The sequence below is a fragment of the Anopheles maculipalpis genome, chromosome 2RL (genome assembly GCF_943734695.1).
Source record: "Anopheles maculipalpis chromosome 2RL, idAnoMacuDA_375_x, whole genome shotgun sequence".
NCBI lineage: Eukaryota > Metazoa > Arthropoda > Insecta > Diptera > Culicidae > Anopheles > Anopheles maculipalpis.
In genome coordinates, this window is record NC_064871.1 from 27,761,545 (window position 1) to 27,785,849 (window position 24,305).

Below are 24,305 nucleotides of genomic sequence, written 5' to 3' on the forward strand. Positions count from 1 at the left end.
CGGATAGTGACGGCGATAGCGACGAGCGCTTAAAAACGCCATATGCTTCGAATGTTGCAACGACGCAAACTAATGGATCTTCGTACAAAACTGGTATGTGCCCAAGACAGTTAAGGGGCGAAGAGTATTGCAAATGAAATGGGGGTTTGAACGATATTCTAGATTTATGAACAATTGCATGAAATTACAGTTTGGAATTGGATTATAAGCGGATCCGATGCAATGGATGTTCTTGGATACTGTTTTTTCCCCTTTTTTCAGGTTAATAAATTGTTTGATCAAAAAACCAAAGGGCCAAGGGAAAAGAATATCCTTGTTTTAGAGGTTTAACACGGTAGCGTAAAAAATATAATATAATTTTTCGTAATTCAGAGTTAACCTTAGTTAAGTTTTACTTCACAAGGATTAAAAGGAGCCTCATAGTCTTTGTATAGTGCTACTGTTGGGTCAATTTTAGAATTTACTAGCATTAAATGGAGATGCAAAATTATATAATTGACAGGATTCCGTGCAAATAAAATTGTCAAGTGCCCGCTTTTATCTGCTGCCTTGGTCTTGTAGCTTGTGGTCTATGTTATTTGGATTGGAATCCCTTGAACACAGACGACTGACGGTGCAGTGCGTTTTTTTACATAAGCTTATCCACGGATTTATTGATGCCCCGTACATTCTTGAAAGTACAAACCACCAAATTTGGATCAAACGATCCTCTTTCAAAAATGATATCTTCATATCTTACTATAATTAACGCAGTCGATCTTAACAGCACTAATACTCTTAAATTAATCTTGCGCAGCATTTATTGAGACAATTGAATCCTTGTTTTTTTTGTCTTTTTTTGTGCTCTGTAAAGGCTAGTTAACTCAAAGTAATAAAAAAACAAGATTAAAAAATAAAGTTAACACCACAACGAGACAACGGTCTTGTCCTATGATTCCACATCCCTAGTATCCTTCCAATCCTTATTCGTATTCCCCAATTCCTTTTTTGTTAAATGTTGTGTTGTCTATGTTTTAAGTGTATTTTTTGTAGTGCCACGGGTGATCCGATGACTGGGCAACAGCACTCGAGGGTGATTCCAACACTGCCGTAAAAGGGAGTCAGGCGTTGTTGAAAGTGCAGTGTTCTCCACTCCAGTCCAGTTTTGGCACATTGAGTTTGACAGTGTTGGCGTCGGGTTCGGGGTGTTTGGCGGGCTCAGTCTCGGGAGTAGTGAAGTCGCTTTCGCTGCTGCGGGATAGAGCTTGTCGATCATCCTTTGATTGGACGTTGAATAGAGCGAGCTTGGAATGTCATTGCTGGACTGCACTGGATAACACTGTACGAAGACAAATAAATGTGCTGTCTAAACAATATTTGTTTGTTTGTTGCAGTCCAGACCAATCCACAGAGGACAACAATAGAACGGCCACAACACTACAATAGCCGAATTTTAATGCAACCAACCACCATAATTACAATAGCCACAGCAATAGAACCGGACCATCATCCACGAATACATGTTCATCATCATCATCATCATCATCATCATCATCATCATCATCATCATCATCATCATCATCATCATCATCATCATCATCATCATCATCATCATCATCATCATCATCATCATCATCACCATCACCACAACCATAACCGAGTATGCCCGGGATAAGGCAAAGAATAAGGAGGAAATGCCTTATCAATATAATTGTACTTTTTTTTTTTCAACACAAGTGGTGTTGACAATACGGCACTGGACCGTCATATTCAATTGTAAATAAATAAATAAATAAAAAATAAAGTTAAGGTTTAACAAACACAATTTTAACATTCGTTGACACTCCGAAAGTTACGATGTAATAAGGTCCCTCGTTCTGAGAAATTTGTCGTTACTAAGCATCACGATTTTCATTTATCCAGCAATGTAATTCATCTGTCTAGGCTTCTTTCTCCAACATTCCACTGAGGACAAAAAGATTTTTTTTTCCAAAAATAACATCAAAATTAAACAATACGGCCTGGCCGTCCCTTATGAATAAAAAAAAAAACAACAAAATAATTTAAAAAAGTAAACTACTGCCTTCTAAGTGTAAGACGGAAACAGTGGAAAACTTTTACACGAGCCGAAAAATGTAATAAATCTTTCAAGCACCACCCAACCTAGGAAAGTTGGGTCCCAAAGTCGTTCAGATTCAGCTGCAACAGTCCCGATACAGGTCACAGTACGAAAGAGGGACAGAGTAAGAGAGCGAGTCCTACATCTTGTAAGGAAAGTTTGGCATTTCTTTATTCGTAACCTTCCAACTTAATCCTCTGGGAAGTGTGTTGTTTGAGATATTTTTTTAAAATGCACCATAAATAACGTTAGCTATCGCTCACCGGGCGCGAACAGCGCACACCATCGCGAGTGACAACATGACAATGCTCCTCCCCCCCCAATTTGTCGCTTATCCTTTTAACTCTTTAAGCCAAGTGTTCGATAGTACATTACACCTAGGAGCTGGAGTAGCTGAAGGGATTCCATGCACCCCCTGTCTCTGTTCGTTTCTTTGTTGTATCAACAAAGCTCACTCGGTGTACGGCGTGCGATGCCACCAAAAACCGCAACCGTTTGATGGTTTGGTCCACATACACACACACACAGACACACACCACTCTCTTGCAGCATGATGTGGCCGCGGCCTGACTGCCATCGTCAGCTGACGAACACGATTTATCAATTTTCCACCCATTTATGGTGCCGCCATGAAATGTGACAATAATGTCACTTTCCTAGTGGCGCTGTGTTAAATTCGAATCGAATTTAGTCCACACTGGTTGCATGGCTTGCATGCAGCACACATACACACACACACACACACTTCCGGGTGTAAAATTCATCGTAAAATGATAATGTTGACACCACGCAGACGGTGTTGAAGGAGCTCATTTTCACACCGAGTTGCACAGGCACACATTAACTGCAGGGAACAGGACCATAAAAAGGAAGATGACGATTGCTTTGTGGGTGGCTGGCTGGCCGGCCGTGCTCTGTGTGTGCTTGTTGGAGAGTATATGCGAGGAAAAAAAAAGTTGTAAACTGTTTTGAGCATCTTCCGGTTTCGCGCTATCTGTCAGTAGGAAACCATTTGAGGGTGTCGTTAAAATGCAAAAATTCCTCCTAACTGAATTCTGCACACCACGGAATGTCGTGGCCAGCAACACACTCTCTACCTATCTATCTCTCTCTCTCTCTCTCCTTCTTTCCTTTAAAAAAAATATGAAAAACTTCTGCATATTTTCGCAAGATGGATTTTTTTCCACGAACAACAAAACACAGTTACTCCCTGGACATTCCAACCTCCTAATGTGAAGTCCTGCGGGACTGTGCGTCTTCTTGGTAATGCCCACCGGTGACCGTAGCAGAAACAGGCAAAACATTCAAGACATTCATCGCCTCCTCGATCCCGGGGTGTGTGTGTGTGTGTGTGGCTCGTTTAAATTGCATTTTTTTCTTTCTGTTGCCAGTATGCTGCTTTAAATTTTACCTTCAACACGAAGGGTGGTCCTCTTTTTTCTTCACTGCACTCTTGCGACCACGCGACCATCAAGCCATCTCTGTTACCGTTTAACATATTTTATCCTGCTGCTTTGAATTGATTAATGCGATATCCCCCACTGCGAGGTAGAAAGCTATGCGAGCAATGACACTTCCCGAGGGCTTTCCGCCTGGAGCGAAATAATTTGTGTCATCTTTGCAGGTATAATCAACGGCAGAGGAGAGAGAGAGAAGAAAAAAAACAAAATACGCCGTGAAATAGCACGTAATTTCCGCGAAAAGTATAACACAACGTACGATACCGATGGGCGTTATTGTGTGGAGGAACCGGACTCCACCCCTCCGTTGTAACGATGGCATGAAGCAATGAAGTCGAAGTCGCATTTCATTCGAGTATGTACGTGCCCGGTTTGTCCCGCAATGTTGCCGCATAAATTCGAAACGCTCACCCCCGCCCATCGGTAACGGGGCACGACGCGTCCAGAGAAACGTGTAAAATAGCGCGTAAAACATTCGCCAAACCGAGTTCGGTGACAACGTGTTTAATGCGATTAAAAACATTGGCTCGCCACAGATTCAATTAACACTTTAATCGAATTACGACCCCGACCAGACGATGGCACCTCCATTTCGGACGGGTGTCTGATAGCCATCCCACATACGCGTACTAGGGTGCTTCGCATTCGAACAGGCTCAGTGTGTCCAGAGGACCGGAACATTCCATTGGATTGGCTTTGGATGGCTCTTTTCCGGCCTGCACTGTGGGCGAATCGGCTTTTATATGTTCAATTGGGACGCCCGTGCAGGAGTGAAGTAAGGACTCCGTTGTCTGCAATTGACTGGTCGCGTACGTGAGCAACGGACGGCAGCAAACGCACATATGCGTGAACCGCCAAATCGCAGAACTAATCAACACCCACCACCACCACCACCACTGGTTGGGTTACGGTTTTTACGATGCGATAAACCATCCAAACACCTGTCATCGTTGGCGGTGGCTTAGTTAGAGACACACACACACACACGCGGAAAACTAACCAGCACCAAGCATCCACGCCAGTTAGCAGCTCCGATGGAGACGCCTGGTGTTTGTTTATCCTTTTTCTTGCCGTGTGCCATTGCCTATCCCAAAACACACATAGGCATAAATAGAGCTGGGAATGGAATTCAGGGAACGATTCGATCTAGTTTAAGCCTCTTCCGAGTGGGTGCTAATCCCTGGCCTAATCCTCCCAATTCTAGCCCGCACAGACAATATAATCAGTGGAATTAACGACTGTGGTTGGGCGGGTAGAGCGATGGTTTGCCTTTTTCCACCCCGCGTCTAGTCCTCGTCGATAGCACACAGCATGCTCTCGTACTAACGGTATGCAAGCGAAAAACCGCGATCGCTAGTGCGGAACTGTGAACGATGTGTGTGTGTGTGTGTGTGTGCTAAGCGGAACCATCATACTGTCGAGGGGCTTGTTGTTTAGTTGGATTAGCGAACGGTTCCTATATCATTTCCTGCCAGATTTTAGGGGAATATTAGTTGCGAGACTTCGTGTCAGAACCGCGAAAAAGAGCTCCAACGGGGAAAGTTATTAGCCTTTAGTTACGTTTAAAACGAGATTCATAAGGCACCTCCTCACAGGCTGGGGGAAATCGTTACGTAAAGAAAATGATTTTCTACAGCAACCAGATGACTTGCGAACTAGCTCTTTGGTGATGGAATAAAAATGTGACAAATAATTGACAATAATAAGTCGCATAATGGAAGGAAAACTGCACCAACGCTGATTTATCGATGCTATAGTATGCTTTATGGGTGAGAACGTAACGACATCATTGAATAACTTGACTTCTCCAAACAAAACCAAACAAACAAACCAACCGAAACGGAAGCGATGGCCCGCAATAAGTCAACCAAGATGAATGACCCAATACAGAAGAGAAATCGCGAGAGAAAAAGAGAGCAAATTAGACCAAATGGTATAATGAAGAAGTGGTTAGATGTTGGCCGGCTGTGTCCGGGTGAAAAGATTATCCAAGACTGCGCACACCATTTTTGCCATAAATCAGCACTTAGCATTATAGTTGCGGTAGCGTATCGTTAAGACCCGTCCCGTAGCAAAGCTTGACCGACGCAAACGACAATTCAACGGAAATGCTCATCCAAAGTATGAGGCTTTTACTGGCTGTCTGAGGATGTAAATAAAGATATTTCCCACTAACGTTTCCCGCATGATGCCATACCGGTGCATATGAGCGTCGCACATCTAACGGGGGTCGTCGATAATAAGCCACATTAAAAGCAAAGACCGTGCCGTTCGGTTGACCTTTACACGCTTTAATGCACAAAGTTGATGGATTGGGAACGGTTAGTGAGTGTTTCATAAAGATTGCCGACACGATCTTACGTATGTGTGATAAGATGTACGAGCAAATAATGTTAAGTAACACTGTAAAACTCATCATTATGATTGTGGATTTATTGCACCGCATTAAGAAACGGAACTGATCGGGCTGGTTTCTTACCGAAACGAAAGGCAAAACACATCACATTAGCGTAATGAATTGCACTTCCAGCTGATGTCGACTGACCTGACTGGCTGGGCCGCCTTATTGCAACAATCACATCGTCCAATGCAAATCAGTGGTCGGCCGGCCATACTTCACACGGCTTCCGGGGCACTGAATAAACAACGAGAATCCACCCCGAGAAGGTATATTGCTCCCCGGATGACGGATTACAAAAGTGCGCTGTAACGAATTATGTGTCGTAAATTCTCAGCCCCAGCAGTGCTGCCAGGAGATGGGAAGAGGCGCGAAAAGATAAACGAGAAACCCCGGAAGACGGTTCCGTGTTTTACGAGAGGTGATAATGGACCGTGAATTATTCTTTTCCACTCGGTTTCTAACCGAATCTGGAGAGGCTACCATAAACCGCTAGCAGTGTTTAACCTTTGAAGAGGAAATATTGGACCACATTGGTTTGCAGAAAGGAAAAGTTACACTAAGGAAAAGCTGTGAGAATTGTATAGCAGTTGTTCTGAGCTAGTATTCTTCTTCTTTTTCCTGACTCAACGACCAGGTTGATCATGCCAGCCGTCTAATGACTAGCTAGCGAGCACTAACGAGCTTACAGAGTACATTGTTGTGTGATTATTATTTCTCATGTAAATTTACGTTCAATTTGCTATCGTGTTTATCTGCATTTTTCAAAATTCGTCATCAATTTCGCCTGAACCTCTCCTCTGGAAATAACCATGCTTAAAGCATAATATCCTCAAACTTGTTTTCAAAACTAAAATAAAATCACATGGGCAACAGTAATCTAATTTGAAGTAAAGTATTGCATGATTAATTTTAGGACCAAAACTCACGAGAACCCTCTTCCATCTTCCATGGAATCTACTTCATGTTTAGAGTTTTTTTCTCCACTTTAGAAAGCAGAGAAAGCATCGAGCAAACATACTTCTGCCCCGTGTATCCTTTATAAAATTTATAAATTCAATCAAAAGACCAATAACAGTATAACATGGGTATGAGCGTTCGGGCACGTAAACAGCATGACAAGGACAACAACAAATCCGTTTGTTCGCTCCGAGGGCAGCAGCGTAGCATCGAATTCGCTAGCTTTACTTGCGATCCGCTGGCACGGTACAACACGGTGGGATCGTTTTTCAAATCAAACAAATTTGTCCAACCAGAAACAGTACCGGTACCGACCGACCTTTGCGGCTGTTGTCATACGTTCAATTTCGTAGAGGTTGATGCGAATCCTTTGCCCTTTTTTTTTTGTTTGTGCTAAGGCATCGCAACAGACCAGAACAGCGCTTATGAACAAAACGCGCACGCAAATAGACAAATAGTAGAAACAAAAAAAGCAGCAAAAAATAAATACACTGCTTAACTCTCTAACGCAGAAAAGAAGGAAAGAATGGAGAGTATTTTCCACGACAGTTTCCAAGTAAAAAGGGCAGTCTGGCCGGCTGTGTTTGGTGATTTCGAACGCACCAGCAACTAATATTGCCGTTTGTTAGGATTTTTTTTCTTCTTCTGCAAATCCTGGGGCGAAGTTTTTCCCCCAAACGATGTAATATGATGGTGGCCGATAAGAAAACATAACTTGGTTGATGGACAAGCAAGCAAAGGTGAAGGTGATGCTGGTGATGGGGACGACAATAACGAGACCCTTTTCGAGTGATGTTTGTTTTTTGTTGCAGGTTTTTTTTTTGCATTTGAGACAATCCAATCAACCAAAACACGTAGTTGAACATGCAAAGTTCGTGATTATAAAGTAATATATTGAGTGGTAATGCAGTGTGAATATTAGAATTCCGACAAGCTGCGAGGATGACGATCGAGCTTGCAATAGTGACGCGAGGACTTGAAGGATACAGATTTCAAATGAAAATAGGCAGAATAAGTGTCATCGATAGTGATAGTTTGAGTGGCATTTACGAATGCTTTGCTCTTCCCCAAATCGTTACTATTTCGTGGAATGCTATAAATAGTAGTAGCACAGTGGAATGTATATGAAGACATTATTTGGTCATAATGTGGTGGACGGCAGTTTTTGATAACAATAACAGCTGTGCAATAAAAATCTAGTATCAAAAGTGAACTATTTTGCAATGAAAAATGAAACAAAAAATTTAAATTTTTAAACCCTATCGCTTCACACTACATTTGCAAAGAAAAACAGTACAGAAAGGTTCCAATAACACGAACCATCGAAAGGACCAGCAAAAAGATATAAAATTCTTTACAAAAAACAAAAAAAATTGCACCCAATGTGCCGTTTCCACCCACCGGTACTACTCGAAAGGATTTACAAAAAGATTCGAGCGATAATGTCGAACGCGAGACACACATTCTAAGCAACTGCACAATCCCGCGCGTACGCTTTTCGATGGGGCTTCGGTGTGAAAGTTAAGGGCAAACTTTAGCCACACAAAAACGGTACAAGTTTGGAGGACTAGCATTGTAGAGTCCGTTTCGGTTACTGCTGTTCCTTTTTTTTCTTTGTTGCTATCTCGATTTAGTTTTTACCGCCGATCCACAGCCAGCAAGAAAAAGAGCCATCGGGTAAGGACCGACAGGTTGTGCGATTCACCACACAGCGAGTAAAAATCTGCACACAAAAAAAAAAAAAGTTAAAAGCAAGCTTTTATCAAGCCAACTCTTTTTTCTCGAGCTTTACAATACAGAAGTCACAATCCGTGAATGCTCACCCGAGGATACAACTTTTATTGCGCTTGTAATTGTTTCGGTTGTTTCGGGCGGTCGGTCCGTTGACTTTCATTTCCGCTTCCGGTGACAGGACGCAAGGACGGTTCCGGTTGTGAACCTTTACCACTTGATGAGAGGGGGGAGGGGGGGGGGGGGCGGAAGTCGAGAGGATTGGATGACTCTTTAACCTTTTTTTCTTTTTTGTTTTACTTTTTTCCCCTCCCTTAGCTCACAGCTACCACTACTACCACGACACAAAGGTGACACACCTGCAAAACGGTCTGTTTTCGCGTAAAGCGGACTCTCAGGTGCTTTGTGCAGTTGCTTTGATTTCGGTTTAGGATCGTGTGGATGGTGCTGCAAAACCTGTAGAGCGCAAATTCAACTACAATACGGAAGCGGTGGCACAAGGCGCCAGTATTGTAACGCGATAAAGGTCCGCCCAACTTTGATTAAACATTGAGTCCTACCGACCGTAAAACGAAAGCAAGCGACCGTAACCGCAAGGTTGACAAACGAGCAACGTGACAAACGGAACGGAACTATTAATCACATATTTACATCATACATTTGTAATTTAAACCGCGGTGATTAGCGTGCTATAAATATTAGTATTAGAAGGCAAAACTTGTTAAAGGATTAGCACGCAGGCGTGCTCCAGCAGCATCCAGAGGGCCAGTGCGCACTTGCTCGCTTGCTCTAATCTTTGATTAAAAGCCAAAGCCAGCCAAAAGATTATGGTTAGGTGCGCTTGAGATACGTTCGGAATGAATTATCGAAACATAATCCTTTCGCTTAATGCTTTCGTATCAGAACCCGTGCCAACATCTCCAACCCTTTTGGGAGATGTACCCCAAGAAGGGGCCATTAAAGTTGTGTTTTGCTCCGTTTGGTCTCGTTCGTTCATAATCATAAAGTTGCAACATTCCGAAGAGTACCGTGAAACTTTGTGCTGCTGCTGCTGCGAAAGGAAAAATGTAAACCGAAACCCCAAAGCACTAAAAAAAAGGACTAGATTAGATGCTCCCCCTCTGTCAAAGTTTTGATTATGCACAAGAGGCTATTGAAAAGTAACTGAAACGCGTCCCAGACAAACTTTGCTAGATGATGAGCTGTTGGCTAATTTTTTTTTCCTTTAAAAAGAATTTTGTTCACTAGTTTCTAATGTTTTTTTTTACTTATTTTTTGTTTTTAGCTTAAGGTACAGAATGTGAGAGTTACAGCGAGAGGGAATGGAAAAAAAACGACGAGCATGGGGAGCAATACTTTCGTCACAACAGATTACACCGGTGTCAAATTATATTTGATCATCATTTATCTTCGTTGTGTGTCTACTTTTTTCTTCCCCGGGTGTATCCTTCTCTTTCTTCGAACAGTTTTGTGATATTTTTTGTTCTGTGTCTTGCGTGTTGCTTGGGCGTTGTTTGGGGGACGTAATAAGTGGGCGTATTGGGGGCGTGCTTTGCCAGTAATCGATACGGATATGACTTTTTACCCTGCGTTGTTATGGGACGATCTCGTGTGCCTTCCAGAAAAACAAGCCATGAAAGTGCTGCGTGAGTGGAAATTGAATGTTGAACAGTGATTGAATGAGGCGGAGATAACGGAAATTTTTTACATTTTAATGGTAATTTTACGAGAAAAACACAAAGCACAAAGAGATGTATTTTTAACAATGAATCATGGCCCTACAACGATATAATGACTAAAGTAAATTAAGGACATTTTGTGCTACGCAAAATCTACACTTTTTTAAAACTTTTATATCAGAGCTGGAAAGTTTATCCTACCATTTTTCATTGCTCATTCGTTGCACAAAATTTTGCTTTATGACCAACACAGGCACAAGCAAACACCAACTACAGAGACTGACCAGATCCAGAATAAAAAAGCAAAACATTTATCCATTCCGCCACAAACGCCCCATGGGAAAAATGTGTGGGTGTGTGTTCGTTTACTGCACATTCTTCTGAAGCGAGCGCGTTTGCCTAAATGTCAATGTTTTTCTTTAACGCCTCCTCGCCGAGTTTACATATATTTTGCCAATTTTCCCAATGTGCTTCGATTCTTGCACATCAAAATTCACACTTCGGTGACACTTGCTTGCCCAAGAAACAAAAAAGGGCATACACAACCATCAATCGGGTGATGACAGAGCGAACAAATAGACGAAGCAAAAAAAAAACGGTCCACTCCGAACAAACGAGACCACTTTTTAGTTGTTTAGTCCCTTGCGGTATGTACGCCCGACACCCATTGTGAGGTCGCATTTCTCGTCGTGGACAATTGCACGTGCAAAGGCATGATGTGGAACACGAAATTGAGGGACATGCTAGCATGTGTTTTTCTTGCTCGTTTGCTGTAAAATGGGCAAAAAAAACAATCTGAATGTGGCCAGCATGGGCATTTTACAGTGGTTGATAAAATAGTTAAACGTTTACAGTACATTGGTCAAATGAAAATGATGTCTCACTCACAAATAACTGTGTGTTTATGGTATCGTTTGCAGCATGTTCATTTTTTTATTTTACAAGTTTCACCTATAAATTAAAATGAATTAGCTTCAAATTTATACGTTCCAAAGCTGCAGCACACTTTGAATTCTCTACGGCTTGAAGCCTTAATTAAAATTACCTCAATTAAATTATGCACACGCCTCCCGACATGCGTGTATGGAGAAGAGTACCGGGCACATCCATTCCGTTGGACATTTTAATGAATTCCGGTAGCAAACGGCAACTACGTTGTACGGTGTAAAAAGAAATCGGCTGCGAACCGCCAACCACCAACTTCAACGCTGGACAACTGTGAACGCTGAATAGTGCCATGATAAATGTAACATACACACCCGCACAGAAATGGCAAAATAAACTCTGTGCCTTGGTCGTCGCTCGACCAAATTGGCCCACAGGTGAAAATCGCTCGATATGGATGGCGATAAAAGCCACGGGGCCCTTTTAAACATTTACCCAGAATCAGGTGAACCAGCACACCGCGCAGATCTCGTCGCGCGAACGGCGAGATGAGCAGGACCAGCGGCGAGAATTGGTTGCCGACGACGAGTGTTTGTTGGCTTAAGTGGCTTCGAGCAACGGTTCGGGAGGGATGAGAAATTCGAGAACAAGAGATGTAAATATTTATACACAGTGTGTGCGTGGGTATGTGGCTTTTTTGTGTGTGTGTGTGGCTATCCGTGTCCGGAGAATGGTCCTTTCGATGCAAGCAATTTTGATATTTTTGTGCTACAAAAAACAAGCTGTTCATTTCTTTATGGGGACACATTGTGGAAGTTTTATTTTCCGTTCCTTTTTTTTTTGTGGAATTCCATCCGTTGGGCAAATAGTTTTCCTCTGCTTTTAGTGGTTGCTAGTAGTTGTGGTTTAATCAAGCCTTTTCCCTGTACCTTTCGCGGGTTCGATATGCTTTGTATGCGCAAATGATACGAAAGCAATGAAGGAAAAACTGGGGTAACTAGTAAGTGTCGCAGTAGCATAAAACATAAACGCTCACTGGGCACAGTGGTATAGCCAGCCGTTAGCCACCGCTTTTGCACTTTGTTTTTGGGGGCGGCGGACCGATTGCGGCAGTATTTCCCCCACACTCAGCCCTGGGCTGTACATACTGACCGACCATGCTCCATTTGAGGAGGGAAAGCACTCTATCGCACGCTTTGCCCTAAAAACCTTGCCAGATTGAGAAGGTTAGCTAACTACATTAGTGTGTGGTGATGGTGGTGTATGGTGTGTGTGTGTGTGCGCTTGTGTCTCGTAAAAACAATGATTTCATTCTCATAATTCTCATTACGGCACCGGGAAACGAGTCGGTTCGTGCTTGTGGTGGCGCTTTTTGCGCTTATCCTTATGTTTATTCGCTCGCTGTCCTTGGTGATGGTGAAGTTTGGCTAAATGGTATATAAAAACAAAAACCTTTTTGTTAGTGCGCCGAAGTACGAATCATTTCGTCCGTGATGTTGCGTGGAAAAAGCATTCGATATTTTTGGACCACGGCCAAGTCATTTATTTTGGGAAGCGTGAGAAACTCCAATTCAATATGACGCCTGAGTTGGATTAAAATTTTGATTCGACTTTACTGATAGCAAGAAAGCATAATCAACATCTGACGACGATTGATAAGAACGAGGTTGGTTTGTAAGGACAATTAGTTTAGTATGCTTATTATCAAAAAATCCTTAAAAGTGACCTTCAAAATGATTCCTTCACCACAGTTTTGCGCGGTTTGCCTTACGTGGAGTGTTGTTTGAAAACACAAAAAAAAAAAAATGATCTGCAAAGAAAAACATTAACTCTACTCAACTTTTCCTCGTTTGTCGTCTTTTGGGGTTTGATCCTCGGTTCTGGTCACTTCATCACTAAAAGCTCGGAATGCATGCAAACACACTTACACATACACATTCACGCATATTATGGCGGCTGTTGCGGTTGGCCGTGTTCGCAAGGGATGGAAAGCAAAGTTTCGTCTAATCTCTTCGGGGCTGAAGCGGAAAAACAGTGCAAACCCCCAAACTTGGTCGTCCCGGGCAAAAGGTGGTTTGATTGGATTCTAATTTAAACTTTTCCATGTCTACCTTTCCGGATAGGCAACCGGTCACAGGGCTTCTGCGTGGCAAACAGGCAAACCCGTGTCGGGTGCGTTAGAAGAACATTATTTTTTATGGTGGATACTGTTTTTTTTTTTTGTTGTCCTTGGTTTTAGTAACGTTGTGTGGCTTTCCATGATGAAGCTTTGTGGTGAAGCAAGTTATCCACTCCGAAGATGACAGTGTACTCTCTTGATGCTCGTCAGCTTCCAATACACAGAACGCCGCAGAACCCGCGTTTCGTAAAGGAAGCAAACCAAGAAGCTTCTGTCTGCTCTCAAAAGGCCAAGCGTAAGCTGGTCTCATTGCCATTTCGCTTTTCCCGGTGCGGTTTGCGAGATCGTGCCATTTTGATCTCAATTTTTCATTTGCTAACTTCATCAGCTTACGGGTCGACGAACGCTTGGAAGGCCTACCTGCGTTCGACAGGGATAAGCAACGAAAATCAAATTAGGATCGACGATTTTTCATCCACCCATCATGGTTGGAGGACCGTCAGGTTTTCCCTCCACGTTCTCAACGATCACAGGAAATGTACGCTCGCTGGATTGAGTTTTCTCGTAGCCCGCCATGAGTTGTTTCGGCTCGCGAGCGGCGCGTCAAAACAACAACGGCGGAATTGCGATGGGGAAAAAAAGTGGAAACATTCAGCACGCTTTGTTGTCTGTCCATTTGCACACATTTCTCTTTGAACAGGAAGTAGATCCCTGCGCAGGGGAGTTTCCGAGAAAGAGGAACCGGCTTTCTGCTCTGGTTGACATGAGAAGAGCTTTACTTTCCCGCTTCGAAAACACTGATCGGTTTACGATGATTGATGATTTACAGAAGCTTTACAAACTCGACTGGGTGTAATAAAATTATTGAATATTGGTTTTTGACTCCCTCCGGGATCTGCTGGCAATTTTCCACCGACATTGTGTACGCTCTCGAGCCGCTCCGGCGTTGTGGTTTGGTTTGCAGCAGCCAGAAAGCAGCAATCTTTTCTCTACATTGCCTCATTTCCATTAAGGTATCATTATTTATTTGATCCATTTACTTGCCGTAATGAGCCATGATCATTACGGATTTTTTGCTTCGTCCGAATACTCCGAAGCCAGGGTGGACAATGAGGGACATTATCGCTGGAATTAAGCGGCAGAGCGGGGAAAAGGGGCTACCAACTTTTCTCGCTTGTAGCAGCACTTCAACGGTTCTAAGCACGGTGTGCAGATGTGCCATATAAAAAAGAACGATAAACATGAAATTGCAAAGTCATCAGTGTGAAATTTCCATCATATTCAACGCTTTTATAGGCATTCTCGGGACGATCTGATAAGATGTTTTTCACGTATTTCACAAATCATTAAACTTCATATCGAGCTACCACTACCGACTGAAAATTGTTTTGTTTTACCGACATCGACGCACCCACAGCTAAGCTCGCTTGGACAACTTTGACGTCACCGTACTGTGCTTAGTAATTGATTTCCTTAAAATAATACGGTACAAAACCCAATTGAAAATTCTGCAATCAAACCGTCATTTAAAAAAAGGTGACATGCTTAATTAAACTTTTCCGTAGACCCAACAACACAATAGCGAGTACAAAGGTCACCCTTACCGCGCATTCGCTTCCGATTGAATGGACTAATTAACGCAAATTAATTCAATCACCGGGGCCTTTCGGGTGGCGAAAGAACAGCCACCGGAAGTAACGCAAACCAACGCTCACTTTCGGCGAACAATCTGATCCCGTGCCAACAGATCATGGCCGGTTTGGCAACGATGAATAATTTCGTTCAACTTCACACGCAACGCTACCCGGAAGTTATCATCTGCTCGGAACTGTAAAGACACCGTAATATTTGGGTCAATGTTAATTATTAGACACCATCCCACTAATCATAGCCTGGTCCTTGCGAGTCGGACTTCGGGTGGTATTGATTTCTCCGGAGCATCCGGAGCGGTGAAAACGGAATGCAATCACCTTTGGCTTCAATTATCCAGCCCATCATCGTCATCGTCATGCATTGCGATCGTGATAGAGGGAAACCCCATTCCATTACACGGTAGGCAAAAGGGCGATGAAACCGTGGCAGCCGTCCATTTACCAATTCCTGCAGCAGCGTTTGCCGTTGACGCTGGCAAAAGGAAGTTATTTAATCGTCCGGTGGACCTCTAGCAATGGATCGATTTGCAATACGAATAACCGATACGGGAAATGACCGTACGGGTGTTTGTGGTATTTGGTGCTGGTAGCACCTGTATTTGCAAACAATTTCCCATTCTGCTTCGTAGTGCATTGGTACGAAGAGCTCCGGAATGTGTGATTTGGAACGTCAGTTCATATTTTGCCGCCATGCTAACTGCAGTTGGGAGGCGCTAGTCAATCCAGCCTTTTACGATCAGCTAGAAGTGAGTACAAATTGTGGCAGGAGCACGAATGCCTTCGAAACGGGAGCGATTGGGGGATGTAATGTGGTTCATTTCAATTTACTGTCCAATATGTTTCCATATTCAAAACACAATCTCAACCCACTTCTACCCAATCGCTGCTTTCCTTTATCGATTTCCGGCATTGCAATCGAAAACTGCATGCAGAAGCCTCAAAATGTACAGCGTAGAAAATGGGATATTCATCAGCAGGGAACACTGTCATTAGTGTCAAATCAATTGCAATCGGAACCGGGCGGATTTATTATTAAAATTTCCATTTCCTTTCCTACTTTGAATCATTCGATGGGAACGACGATCGATTGCTCATTCACAGTGAGCGCTTTAGTTCGACGTAAAAATTTGATCTGAAGCAGGAAAAGCACGAGTTATTTAGTGGTTAATTGAAAAAAAAAATGGATTTTACCCCTCAATGCAAACGGTTGATCTTCATTCCCCTCAGCGCTTCGTAAGTATCACGGGATTTAAATATGCTTTGCTTCAAATCTTACGTTAAGACGAAAAAGGATTGATTGAAAGTGACACAGACAAAACAAGATGTATGCGTACGGGTTGATAGGCGCGTTCTGCCACATGGGAAATGAGACGAGAATTGAATTCGTTCCAATTAACCAACCAACGAAACCAATTCCCAAACCATACTCTGCCTGGCTTAGTACATTCGCGTTCGTTGATTAGAGCCTTGCCATAATATCGTTGGCCGATGGCAACAGTGACAGTGGGCGTGAACGGAGATAGGTCTTTCATGTCGGCCTAATCATTGACTCACTTTGCTCACTGACACCTAGTTCTGGACACACTCTCGGGGGGAGGATATGTGTGGTGCGTGCGTCGGTGTTTAGTTAATAAACGGTCTGAGAGATTTCGCATGTTACAGGGAAAACAAATGGACAAAAACAAAACCAAAAGAAAAAGCCCCACACACCTTCACACTTTCTTCACAAGGATCACAGTGTACTTCCGAATAATCCCCAACTAATTAGTGGTCGTATCCTTGCAAGAATCGTAGAACTGTTCGTAGCATGTTTTCGGTTGGGTTTCCTCTTACAGGTGGTTCGGGGAGGGGGGGGGGGAGTTTCTTAACACAACAGTGGAGACAGAGAGAGAGAGAAAGCAAGAGGAAATGAGCAAGACGTAAATACAAATCAATAGATTTTATTGACCCTTCTGACGCGAACGCAACACAGGTTGAGCAGTCGTTTGTGGTAACCGTTCGTTTCGTATTCTTATGGTGGTTTTATGGGACGAGTTGTTTCTTTTTTTTCTCGTTTCAGCTTTGGCAGCTCTTGGTAACATGATCCGCTGTAACGCTACTCAAAAACACTGCTGAGGACGTACAGCCAAGGACACACAGACGCACCAAGCAAGGTTACAAGAATGTTGGTCGGATTTGGTACGGATTTATTTACAATTCGTCGCACCTTATTTTTCTGCCATCGGAAATTGCGTGAACTTGAGCTTCACTTGTGATATGCGATATAACAAAAATCGAAACTAGATCTTTTATGGTATGATTCTTTTAGTTAGATTAGTAATTCCCACAACAAGCAATACAGGTTTAATAAACTAACATATTCCAGGAATATTTAAGAGCTCACAATGCTAAACATTAAATAGAAATATGTGCAAAATTAACGCTTAAAATCCACATTAAATTACCATATGTTTGAGAACACTCCCTTTTGCTTGGCGGAGAAATAAAACCTCACACTAAGCACAAGGTACGTCAAAGGACATTCCGCAGTGAAAATTGCACATGTCGACAACGATGAATGATAGGGATGTTTTCGCAAGGAAGGCGGCTGGTGTAAACACGAGAGCTTCACCATTGTGCATGTAAGCGGAGCAAAAGGACTTTTGTGTTTGGTCGGTCGGTTTTCGGGAGTAGTAGTAGCCTCATGCGCCCAAGGATAGGATCCATCCCAGCATCAGCCTCATTCACCTTGCATACCTATTGTTTCGGGACTTCGGGGTTGTGTTACTGAAAAGTATGTGTGTATAGCAGAGTTTTTATTGTCGCTACTGGTAGTTGGAGAGAAAATGTACTCCCACCATTCACGGTTGCGTGAGTTTATTTAACTGCCAGTTGTATTTTTGCCCTGCCGTATTGTATTCTCGCGCACTGTTCTTCTTTCCGACGGGGCACCGTGTTGCGGTGCTAGAGCTAATAGAGATCCCGGATCTTGCAGTTTGTGGATTTTGTTTTGTAACAATGTCATTTACGACAAAAACAATCAGAGGAAAAAAGCACACAATGAAAAACACGATTTTTGTTTGCTACGGAGTAGCTTCAAACGGGATAAATATTTAAATCGAGGTACTTACTGTGCAATCTGAGCCTGAATGAGGTGATAATTGTAGGGGAAAATGTTTCCCGTTTTATTATACGAGCATCGTCGTAAGTCCACCGTAAATAAAAGCGAGTGAATAAAAAAAAGGCATTATTCATGCTGAGCACGCGTTCATTATTTGCAAATGATTTGTGAAGCGAGCGATGAAGTTATTAGTAAACCTTTCGACAGAATCAGCACTTACTACTTTATTGGGCTACTTTATGGTGGAGTAACTTAAATTGGACTTCCTAATTGAAATCGAATTATTCAGATTACCTCACCCGGGCGTCCAGGAGGTGGCGTCAAAAATATCGTTAAACAAACCAAAACAAGCCTTTAGCTCGCCGCTCGAAATTTTAACGGCTGCAAACACAACTTTTCAAACCCACACCAACCCACACCATCATCCCTTTCCGTCGTCACCTATTCTGGTGCAAACGGTCATAGAAAACTTCCAATCAAAGCCTCCGAAATGCAGGCGAATGAAAAGCGTGTTTCCATTCACGGCGTACCAGCAGTGCGAGACAGAGAACGAGTGAGAAAATTGAAAGGCAAATTGAATAAATATTCTTTATGAGTTGAAAATTGAATTGCAGTGCGATGAAAATGCAGGGACAGGTTTGCGAAAATGTACAGGGAACTTCATTGCTGGCATTTTTGGAAAATGGTCAAAAGTTAAACTTTTTCGACACTTTCGCTATTATTCCTTTCTCTTGTAAAGGGCTTAAACGCTGGACGAGCCTTCAGGGAAGCGCGGAACCTCTCCCTAAAACTATACAAGAGTGAAAAAAAAGATCAACTGTTTGTAAAGTTTTTGCGAACCTGTCAGACGTAATATTACACCAGCAGGAGTGGCTCTTTGTGTGTGTGTATGTGTGCGCAAGCACACGCCAAGCTGCCGTGCTACCATTGTACGCGAAAGTGAAAATCTCCACAGACGTGAGCGAACAAAGTACTGACCAAGGCAAGGGCACATGACAAAAAAAAAAAAAACGCCATGCAAATAAGACTTCTTTCATTTTCATACCTTTCCGAAGCATCGTTTAGAGTAATATGTTTTAAATTGTGCAAAGAAATTGCTGGACGGAAAGTTGGACCATGTTCTTGTACAGTACGCGTGCTTTACTCACTATTACCACCACCGGAAGTAATAGCAGTTTCCAAGAAGATGCGCTTTAAGTGTTCCTTAGAAAATGGTTGGTCTTGTGAAATGAATTTTCGGAAAGGTGAGTACAAATGTGAATCTAAATATGGCGAGCTAATTATATCGTCATTAATAAATTATGCGCAATACCGTAGTGCAGATTATTACTTCAAATAGTCGAGCGTTGAAGCCATGAAAAACTGGACTGGATGTTTATTCAAACGTATTATGCGAATATAATGTATTGAAGCCCATTGTCAACACAGCATGAAATAATTTGTTCCGTTTACGATGCATAGCATGAAACCCTATGCTTTGAGTGCCTTGATGACAACAAAATGGTTCATCAGCCAAATGCATCGTTAAAGGCAGCGAATCAGAGCGGAAAAATGGGCACAAACACAAGACCCTGAACTGGCCTCCCATTACCACACTCAGCCAGTTGTCATAATCGCCGCGAAACGGTTAAAAATAACCGTCAGCCTCACAGCACCGGTTTACAACTTTGACGCCTTCATCTTGATAGAGCACGCTAAGGAAAGTGATGCTTGCTGACTTCAAACTGTAGCGACACATTCGTCACCGGGACTTCACACCATGCATGGTTGATCGAGGAACCATAAACATTTGTGTCAACGAAACAGCGCATAACACACACACAACCGTCAACATGTAATAGCAACAACGGCACGGTTGCTCATTATGACTGAGCATCGTAAGCTAACATTCGTGACAAACGTTTGAAACGCGGGGATTTGCAACATCCGCCGAAAGCGTAAAGCGTCATTAAAACCGAAACACCATACGGGTGTGGCCAACTTCAATTAATTTCAAACTAAATGGGAAGGAAATGGTGCAAGGCAACGTTTGAAGCATTACAGAAGCAATGAGCGATTTTTCCTTTTTTCGCATGAAAAAATGCACTTGAAATATGAGACTAGCTTTGCGTTTATTTTAAACGTCATAAAAATGGTATTACAATTTATAGAAAACCTAAAAACTATCTCCTTTGCGACACCGGAATAGCAACAAAGAAGCACCCAAAAGGTTCATAAACCACCTGTGTGTAACGATTTTATCCTATGTAGTTGTAAGTCTGCATGTGTACGTTTGTGTGCACCTCCACCAAACAACTCCATTCGCTCGTGATGGGCGGAAGTGCTTCAAACGTTGTCATGCAAACACATCGTGGCGTAGCACGAAACCAAAACCTCGAAAGGATTTTCCTGACGTAAGTTTGCCCATTCTGCTCCATGGTCAGGTGAGCAGGCAATAGAACGGAACAGAATGAGTTCATTTTCCTGTTGAAAGAGTGAAACAACAACAAAAAAAAAACAAGCTTCACATATTCACTCGGCGAGCGACCAAACCTCCATCGTTCGGTTTGGTAAATGTGATTCTGCCGCACTCGTGCCAAGGGTTACGAGATAGAGACACATGAGGTCAAACAGGACCAGAAATCAGTGGTTCATGGTGACATGGCATGACCACAGGACACACAAAAAAAAAAAAGAAAACTCACTCGCCCAAAGTCCACCGTGGGGACGGTACCGAAGAGCGTTCGAAGAAATGTGGCTTTCGTGCCGGGTTGTTGGTGCGCCCTTTATTCCTCTTTACAACCTGGACACACTAATTTGGTTAGTAAGGTCCACGTGGCACAACGCCGACACTACATGTGTGTGTGTGTGTGTGTGGGTCTGTGGAAGGGCGAGGAGATGGATGGATGCGCAACTTCGCCCATCGAGAGTGGAAGCACACACTTCACAGCAAGGTGGACACCTTGCCTTTCCGCATGATTTATGACTGAAGCGTGCAGGCAGCAGCGGCAGCAATACTTGGCGATGCTTTCGCTTTTTGACGTTCGTTGGTTTGGGATTGGGCAAAAGGTTTGGGGACACTTTCCCATAGGAAGTTGATTCCGGTGGTGTCGCATATGCTAACTTTATACGTATACATTTCATGGGCAATGATAAATCGATCACCGGTTGGGCTGGAAACCGGTGGATTGATTAGGTAGAAACAGGCTACACAATTCGTCAGAATAGACAGGTTATCGATAACGGAGGCTCGCCACGGACGGTACTCAAGATCAAACCAAAAACCCAAAGTCATCAACGAACGAGCATTAGTGCTGTAAAATTCGAGACCCACTTCAAACCTTTCTTCTAGCGCTTCTGTCTGGCCATTGCGTTCCGGGTGGCCATATTGTCGTATCGCCAAGGAGCTTCTTTATCCCTATCATCCTGTCCATCCAGCCCATTGTTATGTGGATTGTGGTTATTTCATTTCATTAGCAAGATCACCCCCGATGTGGGCGGCTAGGGCCAGAGTTGTGGTGATTCGCTTCGAAGCATCCATGGTGCTGTTCAAGTGGTGTCAACGTTAACACAAACTTTGAAACCACAGCGTATCGTTTAAGGGTTTGACTTTTTCCTTTCTTTCGATCCGTCGACGTCGGCCGTCACCACCAACGATGACAACAAACGACACCAGAAGAGGTAAAACTGGTCCTTTGACTGTTGTTGTTGCTATGCTTGCACACTGCACCCTTGGCTTTGCCTCTTCTTGGCCGAGCTTTTACTGACGGTTCGACTGTTTCGGGTGAAGGTTCATCTTTCGTTTACTGTGACGTTCGGGTGTTGATTAGCTAACCGAGCTCGTACAGCTTTTCCACTCATTTTGCCTACAGCAAGTCCGTCGTTCTGTTGCGATGCGTCATGAAGATAAATGGTGAAATAAAGCAACTTCAAACAACCGGTGACATTTATTTACAACTTGCAATCGGACGCACATCAGACGTACGGTCCTGGAGACGGACAGACTGGTCGAGCTTATCAACCGACGAATTGTTCTCTCCCCATAGTTGTACAGCTGATGGGTACGCGAGGGACAAGGTTTAAATGGAACGGCGACGGCGTGGGCAGCGAGAAGATGAATATCGACCGTTCAACAAAATCAACCAAAAAAAAAAAAAAAAAAGGGACACGCCGGGGCGACAATCCTTGACGAACGAACGAAGCAGATTGGCAATTGTTTTCCGTTTAAGACCCGAGAAAGGTTGGCAAGGACCATTTTCCCCGGGCCGGATTTGATTGCAGATTTACGATAACGAAAATCTATCTTTGCCAAGCTGTTACGTTTCCGGCACCGCCATACACCGAGTGACGCTCCACTGAGGATTCTTTGCCGTCCGAATGAATTTGAAGCTTTTATGTTCCCATCCGCAACACCTTGAAAAGATCTGATAATGAAAATTTCTTCCAACTTTTCCCGTCCCACCGAAGTGCGGGGAGGAACGGAGCGCCTAAACATTTTCAACAAACCTCCACACCGGCAAACGACATCGCAACAAACGGGTAAAGTTTGAAACGCTTTTTAATGAGTCAGTGTTTGTCGATTTTCCACCGAGCGTTCCGCACGCGGCTGGCACACGAATCCTTCCATCCTTCCGAAACCACTAATAAAGCATTACCGAGAAAATCGGAAAGCATAATCAAATAACTATCACAAGGCACAATCACTCATCAACGGACCCGTTCGCACAAAGCATCCTGGTACAGGGTTTCCTTCACTCGAAAAACCCGATTGGGGAAAAATGCTTCAACGAATAAAAGATTCAATTAAAGCGTTTGTTGCGCTTGCCAGTTTTTAACGGTTTTAACGGTGGTGCGAAGAAATGGGACGATTCATTGGAAAAACCACAACCACTGAAAGCAAATGATGTACCACGAAAAGGCCCACCAATGAGTGAATTGGGCAACGAGGCCTCTCTTTGTGGTGTTGTTGAAGTGATCTTTAAATAAAATGTTACATTAAGATGAGGTAAAACAATACTGTCAAATTTGATATGAAGATTTTAAAGAGATGAAGATGTTTTTAAGAAACTTTTTATTGCTTTGCATATGGCCGATTCTTCTGCAGTGAAAGATACCTCTGGAGGAGTATATTTCTTTCAGCACAGAGTTCGCTTTGCAGACAGCCATTTACTTCTTGTTCACTGAGTGACAACGAATGAAAACACCTTTTCAACCGTATGCAAAATTTTCTACGGTTGTAAATCTTCCATTACATCCTCTCCGTCATCGATCCGTCTTGCGCTGGCCTCAGACAAATGATAGCGAAAGTGCCCGCAAGCGAAGCACGAAAAGTAACAATATTTCACCGAATATTTTCCTACCGTACAATTAGCAAGCGTGGCAAGGCAAGAGCCAAGGCACACACCTACACTCGCGAGGATTTGTTTTCGGCAGGATGGCTTTTTTTTTTATCCACCTTTCCATTTTCTTGCACCATTCAGACACGTGAGAGTGGAGCAGGTTTTTTCCTTTTCTCGTCCCATCGAGAGAAATGATAGACTTTCGGGGGTTAAAAGTGTCAGCCACTCCAGGGGCCATTTGACGTTACGGTGATGGTTGCAGAAAGTTTTCCTTTAAAAAAAAAGTATCTGCTTCTGCTTCTTTTGCTTCATCTTTCACTAGCGCGCGAGAGTATGTTTCATGTTGAGCTTTGTACCGGTTGAGCTATTACACATTCACCACTTAAAATGTTATATCTGGCAGAATAGACTCGCAGCGAAAGAGCGAAGCATATTTTTGAAAGGAATTTTCGCTTCAGGAATGTTGTAGAAATGGTTCACATTTAGTGTGTTACCCGTCATTTTGAAGTACTACACGATGCAACACAAATTCACGTGTGCTTTCAAAAGAATGTCGCTGGTGGAAAAAAACGCGAGCAGATGACGTAAAAAACACGTCCTTTGGAGGACTGTTCATAAAGTTCTTACTTTTCAGAGAATACAGTACACACGAGAACGATCTTACATCGTTGTCCAAATAGCAAATTGTGTAAAATTTAATGTTATTCAACACGAAATAAAAACAGCAATGTCTTACACCGTGCGCAAAAGTTTTAATCCCGATGGTCCCATTGTAACAAATGCTTCAAAAACGGCCCCTTTTTTAGCAGCAAGCTTCCCTATTAAAATCATTAAACAAACGGGTTGAGAACGATTTATTGCTGTCATTTTTATGCGGTTGTTGTTGGATACTGAGCGCTGAGAGC

General features: G+C 43.1%; 3 protein-coding genes across 4 annotated transcripts in view; 1 reads left to right on the forward strand and 2 right to left on the reverse strand.

Annotated features, from left to right (window-relative positions):
• Window positions 1-24,305, reverse strand: part of LOC126565883 (uncharacterized) — a 482,940-nt gene that overhangs the window by 210,185 nt on the left and 248,450 nt on the right. The gene's annotated exons all lie outside the window — the stretch shown is intronic.
• The window catches only part of LOC126559640 (laminin subunit beta-1), a 379,704-nt gene that overhangs the window by 193,489 nt on the left and 161,910 nt on the right, over window positions 1-24,305 (forward strand). The window lies entirely within an intron of this gene.
• Window positions 1-24,305, reverse strand: part of LOC126556935 (myotubularin-related protein DDB_G0290005) — a 43,613-nt gene that overhangs the window by 3,154 nt on the left and 16,154 nt on the right. The window lies entirely within an intron of this gene.